The sequence below is a fragment of the Astyanax mexicanus genome, unplaced genomic scaffold, assembly GCF_023375975.1.
Source record: "Astyanax mexicanus isolate ESR-SI-001 unplaced genomic scaffold, AstMex3_surface scaffold_34, whole genome shotgun sequence".
NCBI lineage: Eukaryota > Metazoa > Chordata > Actinopteri > Characiformes > Acestrorhamphidae > Astyanax > Astyanax mexicanus.
In genome coordinates this window covers 2,102,524-2,120,884 of record NW_026040044.1, presented here as the reverse complement: position 1 = coordinate 2,120,884, position 18,361 = coordinate 2,102,524, and the positions used below count along the sequence as shown (strand labels likewise).

Sequence of the window (18,361 nt, the reverse complement as noted above, 5' to 3'; positions counted from 1 at the left end):
ATAAATAAATATGCACCAGTGCTGCTGTCTCCTACTTGTCTTGGAGGCCAAGAGAAAAATCAATAGGATAGATTTAGATACTGTAGATATATTTAGACGTGCACCAACAATTTGTCCTCTTTTGAACTCTGGTATGTCTCCCATAATGTTGTGTTCATTGCAATATTTAGAGCAGAACTGTGCTCTTACCCTGCTAATTGAACCTTCACACTCTGCTCTTACTGGTGCAATGTGCAATTAATGAAGATTGAACACCAGGCTGCTCCAATTTAGCCATGAAACCTAAAATCCCACACTAAAATGATGACAGATGTTTCAGTTTCATTGTCCAACCCCTGTAATTCATGATTAATTCAATGACACACTAATAAAGAAAACAAAAGGTCATGCGACTTAGCTTTCCACCATTGTGGCACTCATGCAGTTTTAATTACTGAAACATGAGTTAGCTGTGTTGCTTACCAATCAGGAATCTGACCTCAGGCCTTTGATGCTTTGCGTGACTTCTGAGAACAGGCGTGTTATTATCGAAACATTTTCTCATTCCTAACAACATTTCATTCAACATTCTATCTGATTGTGGTGATCTCTTGTGTGGTAAATGTCAGCCTTGAGCCAGTTTCGTTTCGTTATAAAACAAAGAGTTAGTTGGAAAAACATTGTGAAATGACTCACTTGTTTTAATCCAGTCATTGATCCATAAATATATCCATAAAGAGCTAAAACTGATCACATGAACACACAGCAGCACAAACCCAACTTTTACATCAACAATAAACAGAATAGTAAATAAAATAACATTGCTGTTCCCGTAAATGAGCTGCTGGAGCTCCTTCACAGCGTCAACCAGCAGCTCAGTTTCCTCTGCTGAGAAGAGTTTGTTGAACACGTCCAGGTAGCTGCACCGTTAAAATAGCAATCCACCAAAGACAGAGCTCACCTGGTGAGCAAGAGACACTCTGATTGGTTTATTTTACGTCACACCCAAAATGTACCACACCCATGATTAATTAAGAGAATTAGTACATGACTTTTTTGTGTACTTTTCCCGTCATTACGATAGCAAAGACACACTGAATCACTGAATACGCCCTAAATCAAGCTGCGAGGTGCACGGCTAAAGACTCTCTCCTATGTATTGATAAAATAGGGGGGCCCTTTCATTTAACCAAGCCCAAGATTACATATGATCTTATGCCAACACCCCGGTTGCTGAGTATAATATGGGAATCAGCCCATGATGTACTTCTGATGAGAGCTTTTTTTTTGCCAATTTCATGAGAAAAGCTTGAAAATTAGAGCTACAACTTTGTGAAGTGAACTCAGTATGAATGTGTTAATAAGCTCAGCTCTGTAATCCTGATCTTGTTTCAGGACTTTGAGATCTTCATGCTGTAGATCACTGCATGTGATGAACTATTCCACTGAGCTGCTGATTGGAAAGATTATGTGTACAGGTGTCTGATATCATGTTATTATGAGGGAAGCTGTTGTAATTCAGCACTGTGTAATGAGATACTCTCTGCTGTTATATGTGGGCGTCTTGTTATTGTTCATTTCTCTCATAGTTTTTTTAACATCTAGTTATTCTAATAGTTTTTGTGATGGTAAGAAAGCTCTTAATAAACTCTTTAAAACAGGGGGCAGTAAAAATGCATGGTGGCTGTGTTTTATATTTATTTTCCAGTGGTGTGACTGAGCAGGTGAGTGCTGGTTCTGTGTGTACAGTAAATAGCTTTACCTGGTGGAATATTTGCTAGGTAGGCTTGTCATGTTTAATCAGCTGGAGTACATGTCTCCTGAGTGTAAATTAAACTTGTTTGGTTAAGATCAGGATTGGGAGCTTCTCTGGCTGCTCTGCACTATTGGTTTCGGTTTAACTACAATGAGTAGATCTAACATACATTTATTACCCAGTTACTGTTTTTATTATTCAGAAAAAATGAAATAAAAATATCTCAGCATGTAGAGAGCTGTTGATGTTTCTAATGTTCCTATTGTGATCATTTATCCCATGCAGTTCACACAGTTCCTACAGATTAGGGATTGTGGTAAAGGTGGGTTTACTCTACACAACACAAGCCTTATATTCACCATGTCCAGAAGCTCCGCCCACTGGACTCAGGGGAATCTGTGATAACAGACCAAAAAGTATGTGAACTCTTTGGGATTATACTTGTATTTCTGCATAAATTGGTGATTAAATGTTTTCTGATCTTCATCTAAATCACAACAATAGACAAACACAGTCTGATTAAACTAAAACCACACAATAATTTATATGTTTGCATGATTTTATTAAACACAGCGAGGGGGGGTAAAATTATGTGAATCTTTGGATTTAATTACTAGTTGATCCTCCTTTATCATCAAAAACCTCAACCAATCGTTTCCTGTAGTTGTTCCAGTCTTGTTTAATATTTAATGTTTTCCTTACTGTAGATTTGTCAACATAAATGTTAGCATGTTCCAGAGATTTCTGTATTCAGTCTTCAGGTGACACTCTAGGATTCTTCCTCACCTCATTGATCATTCTGCATGTGCTGTGCTCTTACAGTCATCTTTACAGGACTTTACCACGCCTAGGGAGAGTAGCAGCAATAGTGCTGAACTTTCTCCATGAACACATGAACATCAAGGCTTTTAGAGATACTTTTATAACCCTTTCCAGCTTCATGCAAGCTTCAACAATTCTTGAACGTAGGTTTTCTAAGAGGCATTTGCTCGGGATTGACATCAAGCAATGCTTCTTAAGAACAGAAAACTCAAAACTGGTGTGTTGTGGTTTTTATAGGGCAGGGCAGCTTTAACCAACATCCTTTAATCTCAGCACATCCTGCCTCTAAGTATATAGCTCTTAGAAAAGATTATCATTAGTCTAGGGGTTCACACACTTTTCCCCCACCCTCACTGTGAATGTTATCATGTTATGTTCAATAAATCCATGCAAACACATATTCACCAATTTATGCAGAAATCCAAGTATAATCCCAAAGAGTTCACATACTTTTACCTGCAGCTGTAACTATAAACTCTTCAGTGGTTCTGCAGTATTGATTTAAGGTTGTCCTCTTGTCTCTGTTGAAATCTAGGACATTTGCCAGTCACATCCTGATCCTGAACTTTGCATGTGTATTTGGCTTTAGATGGCTTTATGCTAATGTTCTGTTTTTCCAGTCTACACATCCTGTTCAGGAAGCTTCAACCTGTCAGTTGTAAGTTTTCCTAGTCCAGAGTTTTTCAGTCTAAATGAACAAATACTAACATACACCAATTAAGCATAACATTATGACCATGTTTGTACACCGAGTATCCCGTTTTCTAGCTTCACTAATCATATAAGACTCTGCATAGTGTGTGTGTTGTGCTGATACAGGTGGATCAGAGTCCTGTTTATTGATTCTTTACTCTTTCAACTTTGCATGAACTCTTCTTCATTTCACAGGAAAAACACATCAAACAAGAACAACAAACAGAACAGAACATCCTGCTGCTGAGGTTAACCTGCGGACAGACAGGGTTTATACATACAGCTTCATTTAATGTAGAATATTTTAATTAAACACTATATCAATGTGTTTTTATATCTCTGTAATGTGATAAATTAAAAATACAGGTTTCCATTGTTCTGTTCCTGTAATGAATACTAAAGTACAGATATAGAGCAGGTGCTTTCCATGGCTGTGTGTATCTGTTAGTTTCGTTTACAGATAATAATGTCCTGAGGGCAGTACGTGTGTGCGTGCAACAGCTTGTATTTCCATAGTGCAAATACCTGGACCATTATAGCATCAGCACACCCTCAAAAACAACCTTAGTAACCTTAGGCCAAGTTTCATTCCTGACACTCTCTTCCTTCTTCTGCAGCTTTTGTTTGAAAATGACTGTATAAGATTGGAGAGATTTTTAAGGCAAAATCAGAACAAAACACACACACATATATATATATATATATATATATAAAGGAGTTGGACAATGAAACTGAAACACCTGTCGTCATTTTAGTGTGGGATTTTAGGTTTCATGGCTAAATTGGAGCAGCCTGGTGTTTAATCTTCATTAATTGCACATTGCACCAGTAAGATCAGAGTGTGAAGGTTCAATTAGCAGGGTAAGAGCACAGTTCTGCTCTAAATACTGCAATGCACACAACATTATGGGAGACATACCAGAGTTCAAAAGAGGACAAATTGTTGGTGCACGTCTTGCTGGAGCATCTGTGACCAAGACAGCAAGTCTTTGTGATGCATCAAGAGCCACGGTATCCAGGGTAACGTCAGCATACCACCAAGAAGGACCAACCACATCCAACAGGATTAACTGTGGACTAGGGCTGCCACGATTAGTCGACTAGTCACGATTATGTCGACTATTAAAATAGTCGACGACTAATTTAATAGTCGATTAGTCGTATTTTTTTTTCTTTGTTTTTCTCTCCAAACTGCTGCGACTGCCTTTCTGTCCTGGACGCACATGCGCAGTAGTGGAAACCGGGGTAGGTAGTGGACGACATCTCAGGACATTATACAGACAGGCTCTGGTTTCATGGCTACCCCGCTACAGAACTCAAAAGTGTGGGATCACCAAGAAAATAAAAGTGAAACGCGTGCAATGCAATATCTGCAATGAAGAACTTGCCTTCCTCGGCAGCACAACCGCGATGCACGAGCACCTGAAAAGGAGGCATGTTGTGGCTGATTAAATGACGAAGAAGCTAAATTGCTATTTAGCTGCTAAAATTAGCGTAAACGGAGCGTTAACTTAGTACTTAACTTACTCATCTTGATAGCTTTAAAACAGAGGTCACTAATAGGCGGACCGCGATCCGGATCCAGACCCAGACGTTGTCACAAATGCCGTCCCAAACCGATAAACTACAGAGAAGGATTTCATTCTGACAGTGGCTTCTGTTTTCAGTGCTTTTCGGTGCAGTAAACTCACAGATCAGTCATGTGTGGTGTAAAATCACCAAACGCTCTCCTCTGCCAAACAGATCTGTGCAGACAGCTGCCCTGTGTACGGTAATGTACACAATATCTGGACAGAGAGGCATTTTTATTAATGTACTTTTTTTTCATAATAGTTCAAACAACCTCACGGTTGAGATGTTTCATAAATGCCAGTGCCTTATCCTTATTTTACACAGTTGTTTACACTTTATGCTAAACAGTAAAATAACTGTCTGTTACAACAAGCTGCATATTTCATTAAAGGTTTAATGAACTATGATTTTAATTGTTTTTATTTTTAGTTAGCACATAGCTGAAATCTAATGATGGTTGTATAATAGCAGCTGCATTCTATTGTGATAAACTGTGTTTTATATTCAATTAACGTATGATCCGATTAGTCGACTAATCATAAAAAATAATCGGTGATTAGTCGACTATAAAAATAATCGTTTGTGGCAGCCCTACTGTGGACGCTGTAAGAGGAAGTTGTCTGAAAGGGATGTTCGGGTGCTAACCCGGATTGTATCCAAAAAACATAAAACCACGGCTGATCAAATCACACAGAATTCAATGTGCACCTCAACTCTCCTGTTTCCACCAGAACTGTCCGTCACCACAATAAATTATTGTGGTCTAAAACCAGGTGTTTCAGTTTCATTCTCCAACACCTGTATTTCTTAATGCATGTCTTAAAGCCAGGCACTTGGTAAATGGCAAAGTTCATATAATTAAATGAACTTTCCTGTTTCTTTATTCTCTATAGGAGTGTTTAACAATATGAGTTATGTGTTTTGTGCACTTGCACCCTCTGCAGGACATGATGATTAAAGCTCTTAACTATGTGGCCTCCACTACTTATATACCTGTAAATATAGACTACGCCACTCTCTGATTATAAAGGGTGAGAGAGCCCTATTTAACTATTTATAGTAATAATAATTTTTCACCACAATGGTTCACTTTAAAATGATCACACAGCTGTTTGAATACAAAAACAGTTTATTCAATAAAATATCAAAAGAGGATCAAGTGTACATTTAAACATTCCCCTTTTCTCACAGACTCGATAGTAGAAGTCAAACAATAAAAATAAAAACAGGTCCTATAGGACAAAAGTAAAAATGTTTTTTAGAGTGGTCAATATAGAGTCAAATATAGAGGGGTATTTAACATGATTTACAAAATATTATTTAGAATTTATTATAAAATACAAAAGTAAAAATAATTTGAAAAGGGGATAGCCCACCTAACAAAAAAAGGCAGTGCCAAAAACAAGTTATAAGTACCTTAATCAATAAAATACACCTCCAATACTAAAAGAGGTCTAGATACATAGCTGTAAATATTACACTGCAGTCAATTCATTTAAAATGAGCATTAACTGACCATTAGCATTACAAGGAACAGAACCTTCTTATTTTAGACCAAAATACCCTTTAGAGTCTGAAATGGCAAATAAAACAAAATAAAAGCATTAACAGATATGGGAAAACAGTGGCTACACCATATGATTCCTATGAAGAGACAAACATTTATATTAATATTAATACACATAAAAATAACCCCAAATCCCCTTTAGCCTAAACAGCTCAGTAGCAATGTTAGGCTAATGCTAATACACATTAAACAAAAACACTAAAACACATTACCTCCGTGTAGTTTACTCAGTAATTATATCTGTAATGCCTCTACACACTCTTCCACCGGCCTCGGTCTCATTAAATAACTAAACATAATAATATTAATTAAAATACAGCTAGAATAACAGTACTGAACCACTACAATATAAAACCTGCAGCCCCACACTCTACAGCATTATCCAATATTAACCCAGAATTATATCAAATTAATATTGGTTGAGAATAACACGATAACCCTTTAGCTGAATAAGCTAAAACTCAAATAATAAAATGGTGCCTCCATAACATAAACATTTCAATATCTTAAAAAGAAAAACACACAAAAACACGTGACTTAGTAGAAATAAAAGTGGAGCTATTTATTTAGCTCTCCGAATGTCTCTGTACTCATATGAAGAAAAAATAAAATAAAATAATCCCAGGTCAGGTCTCAAATAACACAAAACACTCCCCCTTCAGATATATAAATCAAATTTAACACATTAATCTCTGGGTAATAAACATAAATTCGGCGTAATAAATAAATAAAATAAAATAAAATAAAATACACAAATAAAACCCTCGGATTAAACAATGAGTATTAAACACTCAAACTTAATAACCACACCACCGATAAGAGGTGAAACACCAAATAAACAGTTCAAGCGCTGTGTTTTGTTGGGGCCCAGTATGTTGGTGCACTTATTACTCCACTCAGTCAGCGAAAGCGAAAGTGAATCGAATGAGTCAACCGAGTCAGTTGATTCGTTACTCACGGTTCACACAGAGCTCACGGAGATGGCGTCCTCGGTAGCCATAGCAACAGACTCACGGTTCGCGGTGCTTCCGGTCGGAGCGCAGAAGTCCCCAGCACTCACAGCGGGCGAAGACTCAGGCTGTGACTGAAATGGCTCCCTATTTACTAGTTAGGGCACTATTGAGTATGTCAGCCATTTTTCTTTGAGTGTCCGAATCATAAGGGGGGATTCAAACGTGATTTTGAGGGCATCATGATTTATAATAAACTTCGCTGCCTACTAAGCGAGCTAAATGTGTCCCAAAATGCATTGCGGGTCTCGCAACTAGGGCTGCGTCCGAAATCGCGTACTTCCATACTAAACAGTATGCAAAAGCAGTATGCGAGATCGGGTAGTGTGTCCGAATGCGCAGTAGACGAGTTTGAGTACGCGAAAAGTTCCCGGATGACGTACTGCACCGGGAGACATTTTTAAGTATACAAGCCCAGCACACTTCACCCGCTAATATTTCCCACAATCCACCGGGAGCCGCGCTGAGCTGAGTGACCCGTCAGTGAGCGGCGGAGCGGCGGGGCGGCGGAGCGGCGGGGCGGCGGAGGAGAGGAGTGGAGAGAGAGAAGTTTATGAGGTGAGGAGATTCAGATATATAAACTGTTTTGGTTGTTTGTGATATCAGGCTGTAAATGAGAGATTTATGAGGGTTAGTTTAAGTTAAAGTAGCGAGTTATAGGGGTGTGGGTTTGTTATTAATGCTGTTGCAGACAGAATATCTTTATTTTCGTATCTGAACTGCTTTACTGAGCAGCGTTAGCCCTGTGCTACTGAGATCAGTTAGCTTAGAGTTATCAAACTTATCACAACTCTTTATTAATCTTCTGTTCTACAACACCAGCGTTTACTAACTCACTACAGCCCTGTATACTGCTGCAGTGCTGAGGAGCTGGGGCAGGTTTAACTTAATACTGATCAGTCTGTATAAACTCATCTGAGAAAAAAGGCTGCTGATATCAGAGAGGCTTTTCAACAGACAGACAGACTGGTTGCCAAAAATCACATTAATAAATTATAACCAAAATCTGACCATTTTATTTAGTTTTATTAAATAGCTAGCTAACCAGCCAGGATGGTTAGACTTTTATGTTGTTCAGAATTTATATTATATTTGTTTAATGCCCAAGCTAAACTGTTTTAATCTGTGTGTGTTTCAGATTCAACTATCCTTCCTACTCGAGAGGATGAAGATGAAGAGAGGGAGAAAAATGAACAATGAATAAAAAAAATAAATAAAGCTACTTTAAAGACTTGTCATTCTTGTATTTTGTGGGAAATGTATTTGTGTAAATATGCAAGTGAGGGAAAAACTATATTAAATAAAATAACTAAAATATTTTTTTAATTTACATTTTATTGCCAAATATGATCCCCAGTTTTCCAGAAACTGACTGGTTCTAGCATATTTGATTTACATCAGTAATGCATATATGTTGCCTTTATGTTTAATGCAGTCAGTAAAAGATAATGTATAACAATAAGGATCATGTGTTTAAATATTTATGCTAGAAAAGGAAATTCTGGTGAAATGGAAAGGCAGGAATTAATTAACATTTTGGTATTTATCTTTGAAACTTTTTGATAATTGTTTTGTTGCATAAGCTAGTATTATTAATATACTTCATGAATATTAAACAGTCCGTTCATATTTATTATTAAATATTTCATATTTGAGGAAATATTAATTTTAAGTTTTATTTACAGTCAGTGTTTATTAAATAGGACAGTTTGGGGGTTTATTTATTAATAAGAGCTGATTAATGAGGGAATTTTAATGAAATTAATTAGGGTAAAGCTCTGTAAAGTGTGCCGCTGGTTAGGAGGGGTGAGAGGTGAAAGGGCGTCAGAGGTAAGATGGTGGATGTAGTGCGTCCGAGGCTGCGTGCGTACTGCGGTCTGGCGTACTGAAAAAGCGTACTGCTTTGCTCAACAAGCAGTGCGTACTCACCCCAATCCAGTACGTACTGCTTAAGTACGCGATTTCGGACGCAGCCAACTTCTTCTTCTTCTTTGAGGTTTTATGGCGGTTGGCAAACCAAATACAGGCGCATTACCGCCACCCACTGGACTGGAGTATGGAGCAAGACTTCAGGAGAGTGCACAACAGGAAAAAAATATATAAATAAATAAAATAATAATAATAAAAATAAAACAAAAATAAACAATAATTATTAAATAATAATATCAATAATAACAAAAATCAGACAAAATTAAACACCTGGACATTACGTAAAAATAACAGAACCTGCTTGTGTACCCATCCCATACCTAAGCCACTTAATAGTAAACCCTTCATAGAGATGTCTGTGTGCCCCTTAATTCTGAGGGAGTCAACTAAACTCTGCCTGTGTTCTGAATAGTGAATGCAACGTAAAAGCACATGTTCAGGAGTCTCTTCTTATAAACAATGCCGACAAAGTCCTGTACCATGTTTATGAAGTAACCGTAGTGATGCATTTAATGAAGAGCAAGCTGCGTCTTCACACACACACAAGCCTCTTACACACACACACACACACACAGAACAGGCGCCTTTCAACCACAGAAGAGAAGCTGAAAGCGGCAGAATATGGATTTATAGAGCTATAGGTTACAGTGAGGTTGGTAAAAAAAAATAAAAATATTAAACTTATGACTGTCTACTTCTGTTGCTTCATTTTAATTCAAAAACGAGCAAGGAGATCCAGCGCAGCGGATTGCGTTGAAAAAAGTGCTAGTGGACACGTACCGTAAGGAGCTGGTAACTGCCTGTGTCTGTAGTCTACAGGCAGTTACCAGCTCCTTAGAACCCCGGACTTGAGAAGGTGCGTTAAATTTACATTGGAACTGGAACACGGAGCTCCGAACAATGTAACCTCTGAACTGAACGCTTCCTAGTTTAAAAACGAGGGCATCGTGGAACACAGAACTCCACAAACGTACAGTTAATTAAATTAAAACCCCAACGTTTATGCTTGTAGATGCTAGATTTCGGATGAGGTCACTATAAATCTGGGGGGGACATGTCCCCCCCGTCCCCAGTGCCATCTGCGCCCATGGGCCTACATGATGTTCGACCAGACCGAATACACTGTAGTGAAGCCAAAGAGTCAGAGCATATCACCAGACCCAAAGGGCATGTCTCCTCGGCCCATTGCAAAGCCAGCAGGATAGCCACAAGTTCAGCTGCAAACACAGATCAATTATTTGTCAGCCTCCTGCCTATGGATACTTGCAATTCTGGAATAAATACAGCTGCCGCTGTTGTCCCTAAGGAAGGGCTCCCTAAATAAGCCTGTTCTAAATATCTACCAACTATACCAGAAGTGGTTGATTGGCCGTCCTCAGCACGGATCCTCTCCTGAAGTGTTATATCAATATTAAAAATTATATATATATATATATATATATATATATACACACACACACACACACACACACACACACACAGCGTTCTGGCTGTCAGACAGCATTAGCCGAGCGATTTTCCTTCCCTTTTTTCCACAAAAGGTGCTGGTGGAGGCAATTATTAAAAACTGTACTGTGTATATATGCCGTTACTCGGCAACGCGTATATACCTCTGTGTACCACAGCGATTCACTATTATTCACTAATGGAGAAAACATGGAACACTGGTGAACCTTCCCAGGAGTGACCAGGCCGATTGAACAAAATTACTCCAGAAGGGCATGAAGAACTCATCCAGGAGATCCCAAAAGAACCCAGAACAACATTTAAAGAACTGCAGGATCTCACTCACCTCAGTTAAGATCAGTGTTAATCATTCAATAATAAAAAAGAGATTAAAAAAAAAACAGATTAGAGTTTTTTCCGGTTTAGAGCATACAGTACTTGAATTTACAGTATTTTTATTTAATATTAAATATGTGATGAAATGCAATATTATTTATTATTTTTACTTTTTATGAATATAATTAAAAATGTATAATGATTTATATACACATACTGTACATTCATATACAATAAACTGAATGAGAAACAGAACTATTTAAAATATATTGTATTATGGGTTTTTTTTATAACTGTTTACACCAACTTTATTAAAGAATAAAATAAAATAAAAAATATCAATACAACACTGACACACTGCACACATTAAGTTTTATACAGAATAAACTATATAGGTCACAACACTGAACCTTGTGGAACCCTAGAAGAAGTGATCATCAATAAATTACATTTGATTTTACAATAAGTAAAAAAATGTACTGCATAATTGTATAATTTGTATTAAGCGTTTACTGCTCCTGTTACACCAATATTATAATTCATGTGTAATGTTTATAATAAGTATGGTAGAATTCAATATCGCATATATGATTAAATGTAGTATTATTTAATATTTTTATTAAAATAATAATAAATGTCCAATGACTTACATATACATACAACTACTGAATCAGACAAGTTACAAAAAATATATATTTATTATTTATAAAAAAAACAAAACATTTAATGTTTTATTAAACCGATTACACTAAGTTGGGTTACCAACTCAATAAACAACTTTAAATAAAAGTGAAACAAAAAAAAAATGGCAAAAAAGTTTTCAAAATTTTGACACTGCACACATCAACTCATTTACAGTATAAACTATATAGGGCCCAGCACTGAACCTTGTGGAACACCAGAAGTGACCTTTAGAACATTAAATTTGATGTTAGAATTACCTAAAAAAAAAAAAATCACTGCATAATTTTATCATTTTTAGTTTTTATTCTGATACTGTATCTTTAAGTTTGTGCTGCCGGAACCGATTCTCCCGGAAATTCGTTCAGATTCTGAGGTGAATGTGTGAATTTTAGCGACAGTGTGAAAGAGGGACAGAGGTTAACGGTATGATCAGTTCTGTTCAGAGTTTCTGTTTCTATTTTACAGTATGTGTTTATGTGTGATCATTGTGTGTTTATGATAAATGCGCAAAACAGGAAATAGTTTAAGTTCTGTAGGAAAATCCGAGCGATCGGAAAATGCCACGTGTAAAACTTCACACTTCCTCTCTACTTAATCTACTAAATCTACTAAAAGGAGCTCAGATTTAGAAAGATTTTTTTTTAAATGGAATAAAGCTAAAACTGATCACATTATTTGATTAAAATTAAGTTAAAACTTTACTCATGATTGGGTATTCACATATTCACATTCTCTTTTCAGATCTATCTTCTATCGTATGCATATTTATGTTATATTCTATGTCACATCAGTCGCTTTCGCAATCATTTCATTGCACATTGCACTTTGCTCTGTTAACAATTTAATTATTTAATTATTTATGACCATTAGCAACATCTACTGCACTGCTTCGTTTACAGATAGATCTTTACCTTGTATAGTACATTTTTTATAGCCTTATATATTTTCTATTCTATTCTTCTGTGTTTTGATTTGTTTGAATATGTTTCTTCTTGTATTGTGTTGTTGCTGCTGGATGCCTAAATTTCCTTCAGGATTAATAAAGTATCTATCTATCTATCTATCTATCTATCTATCTATCTATCTATCTATCTATCTATCTATCTATCTATCTATCTATCTAAAATACATTTGATACAGTAAATTTAGTTTTTTCAACATCCGACTACACTGAATGAAAAATGTATAGTTGTTCAAATTTCATAGGAACACATTTTTCAGTATTTACATTTTTCGAATTCAATATCGCATATATGATTAAATGTAGTATTATTTAATATTTTTATTAAAATAATAATAAATGTCCAATGCCTTACATATACATACAACTACTGAATCAGACAAGTTAGGAAAAAATATATATTTATTATTTATTTAAAAAAAACATTTGATGTTTTATTAAACCGATTACACTAAGTTGGGTTACCAACTCAATAAAACAACTTTAATTAAAAATGAAAAAAAAAAAAAAAACTGGCAAAAAAGTGTTTTCAAAATTCAAACACTGCACACATTAACTTATATACAGTATAAACTATAAAGGGCCCAGCACTGAACCTTGTGGAACACCAGAAGTGAACTTTTTTAGCATCATTTTTAGCATTTATTCCGATACTGTATCTTTACGTTTGTGCTGCCGGAACTGATTCTCCCGGAAGTTCGTTCTGATACTAGCGAGAGTGTGAAAGAGGGGCAGAGGTTAACGGTATGATCAGTTCTGTTTATTTCTGTTTCTATTTTACAGGATGTTTGTATGTGTTAATGTGTGATCACTCTGTATATGATAAAGGTTATAAACAGGAAAATAGTTCTGTATGAAAATCCGAGAGGTCGGATCGCACGGGGAAAAAATGCCACGTGTAAAACTTCACGCTTCCTCTACCTAACTTTCTACTACTTTATACAATTCTACCTAAAAAGAGCTCAGATTTAGAAAGAGATTTTAAAAAATGGAAGAAAGCTAAAACTGATCACATTATTTGATTAAAATTAAGTTAAAATTAATTTGATACAGTAAATTTAGTTTAGAAAACGTATAGTTGACTAGAAAATGTATAGTTGTTCAAATTTCATAGAAACACATTTTTCAGTATTTACATTATTACACAAATAGAGAATTAATGTTAATTTTTACTTTAAAGATCTTTTTTCAGCAGCTTGCTGTAACAGAGTGGGCGTATGGATTGCAGACAAAATGCACAACAATCTGATACCGACACCACTGCTCACACATCACAATTCAACAGCAATTTACACAAATTAATTTCAATTAAAACGAGCAAAGTTTGTGTGATTGGTTAAAATGTATTGTAGGCTTGTTATTAAGGTATAAAAATACATCCAACAATACATTTTAACCAATTAGAACTACGGGACCACATTTTTAGTAATTGTGAAATCATATATTAAGTATATGTACAGTAACTAACTATGAAATGTCAGGGATATAAAGAAAAAACAAGAGAGCACCTAAAAAATTAGCCAGATCTTACAAAATTAAAAACCTCTGAAATATAATCAAGAGGAAGATGCATGATCACAAACCATCAAACCACCAAACTGAACTGCTTGAAAACATATCAGTACAAGTGACTGTTAATAAACCTGATTTGATATCAGAATCATTTCAAGAAGTTACTGCATAATTCATTTTTTATTATTTACTCAGATAATGTATCTTTAAATTTGTACAAGTAACCAAAACTCTCAGAGGAACCAGAAGCGTTTACTGCTCCTGTTACACCAATATTATAATTCATGTGTAATGTTTATAATAAGTATGGTAGAATTTAATATCGCATATATGATTAAATGTAGTATTATTTAATATTTTTAGTGAAATAATAATAAATGTCCAATGATTTTGAAGAGAATAAAACTACTGAATCAGACAAGTTATGAAAAAATATATATTTATTATTTATATATATATATATATATATATAAAAATAAACATTTAATATTTTATTAAACTGTTTACACTAAGTTGGGTTACCAACTCAATAAAACAACTTTAAATAAAATTGAAAAAAAAAAAATAATAATAAAACCCTGGCAAAAAAGTGTTTTCAAAATTCAAACACACACATTAACTTATATACAGTGTAAACTATATAGGGCCCAGCACTGAACCTTGTGGAACACCAGAAGTGAACTTTAGTACATTAAATATGATGTGTTAATGTGTGATCACTGTTTCTATGTGAGATCACTGTGTTTATGACAAAGGTGCAAAACAGGAAATTGTTTAAGTACTTAGGGCGTCCGGATCGCTCGGGGTAAATACCATGTGTAAGATTTTCACTTCCTCTCTTAACTTTTTTACTATCACACCTCTGTTATAAATGTTTAGTTGTTCAAATGGCATAGGAACAGATGTTTCAGTATTTACTCTGAATGAAAATATTATTACACAAATAAGGAACCTGATTTGATATCAGAATCATTTCAAGAAGTTACTGCATAATTTTATCATTTTTTATTATTAACTCAGATAATGTATCTTTAAATTTGTACAAGTAATGTAACAGAACTGCTTCTATTACACCAATATTATCATTTATGTGTAATGTTTATGATAAGATTGTTACAATTTAAAATCGCATATAAAAATGTTTCCAAAATTTAGTAGACACTGTACACGTCAACTTATATACATTGTAAACTATATAGGGCCCGGCACTGAGCCTTGTGGAACCTTGTGGAACAATTCACACAAATTAAGTTAAATTAAAACGAGCAAAGTTCATGTGATTGGTTAAAATATATTGTTGGCTTGTTATTAAGGTATAACAATACATCCAACAATACATTTCAACCAATTAGGACTACGGGACTAGAGATTATTTTTGCACCAGGAGTAAAGCAGCATAAAGTTATCCAAAAGCAGTGTGTAAGACTGGTGGAGGAGAACATGATGCCAAGATGCATGAAAAAAACTGTGATTAAAACCAGGATTATTCCACCAAATAATGATTATTTCTGAACTCTTAAAACTTTATGAATATGAACTTGTTTTCTTTGCATTATTTGAGGTCTGAAAGCTCTGCATCTTTTTTGTTATTTCAGTCATTTCTCATTTTCTGTAAATAAATGCTCTAAATGAGAATATTTTTATTTGGAATTTGGGAGAAATGTTGTCTGTAGTTTATAGAATAAAACAACAATGTTCATTTTACTCAAACATAAACCTATAAATAGTAAAATCAGAGAAACTGATTCAGAAACTGAAGAAGTGCTCTCTTAATTTTTGTATATATTTTTACAGATGCATTACAGTAGTACAGCTTCTGCAACTTCTGTTTTAACCAATGCCATTAATATACATGTGTAATTACACTGTAATAACACCTGTAACAGTTAATATACAGTGAATATACTATTTACTAGCTACTAACTGGATTATTTTTAATTAGTTTTGTTGCAAATAATATCCTCTAATATCTTTAGACTATGACATTTAACCCTTTCAGACCTGAATTATGTGCCATAATAATAATAATAATAATAATAATAATAATAATAATAATAATAATAATAATAATAATAATGGTGTTTTCTTTCTCTAATGCAAACAAAGGAAGACTCTAATAGTATAATATATGTATAATATAATATCTATATTAACATTAAATCTAAATCCTAAACTAAAATAAGTAACTGTTTTTATGTTTATTGGATTGGAAGTGTTTTACATTTTCATTGTAGATTTGATTTTAACCTTTTTTGTTCACAAATCATCCCTAACACTAAAATCAACATAATAAAAAGTGTAATAAAAAATTACATACATATAATTTTTAATCTTTTAATTTTTCTTTTTGGCAGTTTTTTTTCAGTGCAGTGGGCGTGGCTAAGCTATTGTTTTGTTGGCCTATAAACTTTTTCATTGGCTCGTTTACAGTCTATTCTGATTCTATTCAGTCACTGAGATCACTGATTCATTTTAAACTTTTAGTTTCTAATCACCTTTAGAAAGACTGTTTAAATATTTTATGCTTATTATGTAATTTATTTAATTTATTTTTATTTATTTATTTTTTATTCTAATGTTTAATATTTTTATTCTTATGTTCTTTATTATTTTTTATTTTATTTCTTATCATTCTGATCATTTTACCATTTTTTATTTCTTTTATATTTTATGTGTCAATTTGTCAATATGTGTATTTTAGAATTTTCTATTTTACATATATATATATATATATATATATATTATTCGTATATATTAAATGTTGATTTAAAATTAGTATTCAATTTATTTATCATATTTTACTATTTTATTCCTTATTATTTCTAATTTCTAATTAAATGTTTTCAATGCTAAACAGCTAAAACACAAATATACAGGAAAACACTGAGAAATAGTGAACAGTGAATTTTACAGAATGTTAATTTAGTAATTAATATAACATAGTTAACATAGTTATTAATATAACAACTGCACACATACATCTCTATTAATAATAATACTGGTAAATAGTTATACAGGGTTAAAGTAGAATAATTTTTTTCTTTTTTAAATTTGCTTTAGAGATTCTACCCTAACAAACAATAAAGATGAGGATCAGCCGCCCCCAGATCACCCACCTCCTCAAGGTCATCCTCCTCATGATCACCCTCCTCCTCAAGGTCATCCTCCCCCAGATCACCCACCTCCTCAAGGTCATCCTCCTCATGATCACCCACCTCCTCAAGGTCATCCTCCTCATGATCACCCACCTCCTCAAGGTCATCCTCCTCATGATCACCCACCTCCTCAAGGTCATCCTCCTCCAGATCACCCACCTCCTCAAGGTCATCCTCCTCATGATCACCCACCTCCTCAAGGTCATCCTCCTCCAGATCACCCACCTCCTCAAGGTCATCCTCCTCATGATCACCCACCTCCTCAAGGTCATCCTCCTCCAGATCACCCACCTCCTCAAGGTCATCCTCCTCATGATCACCCACCTCCTCAAGGTCATCCTCCTCCAGATCACCCACCTCCCCCAGATCATCCTCCTCATGATCACCCACCTCCTCAAGACCATCCTCCCCCAGATCTTCTTCCTCATGATCATCTTCCTGGTTACCTGTGCAGGTGAGAGGGAAATGACATCACTTATAAAATCTAGTGCCATTCTCCCATGAAAGCCTGTTTAATAGCTATAAATAGCTATTAAATAAATAGCTAATTTCTACTGAATAAAACTGTCCTTTTTCAGTTTTAAGAACTTAAAAATTCAAAACAAGAATTTATCATATTTTTGAAGAATATCACAATTTGTCTTTTTTTTTAGAATATCGCCCACCCCTAGTTGCCATGGTGCTGCTAGGTGGTTGATAAGGTGCTGTTACAGTATAGGAGTTGGTTGCTAAGGTGTTGCTATGTGATTTTTATGGTGTTACCAAGTGGAAATAACAAAGATCACTTTCAAAAAGGACAACATTTATAAAGGGTATATACATGACTTATTAATACATTTATTAATAGTTTAGTAAAGTAATAGTAATAATCAGTTCAAAAAAACACTAATAAAAAGAAAAAAAACCACTGAGAAACAGTGAACAGTGAATAATATAGAA

General features: G+C 34.7%; 1 long non-coding RNA gene across 1 annotated transcript; it reads left to right on the top strand.

The window, feature by feature from the left end:
* Positions 1-7,919: 7,919 nt before the first annotated feature.
* LOC125790078 (uncharacterized) lies at positions 7,920-8,628 on the top strand. Its single transcript, XR_007430020.1, has 2 exons — positions 7,920-7,957; positions 8,538-8,628. It is a non-coding gene; the product is annotated as an uncharacterized LOC125790078 (long non-coding RNA).
* The last annotated feature ends 9,733 nt before the right edge of the window (positions 8,629-18,361 follow it).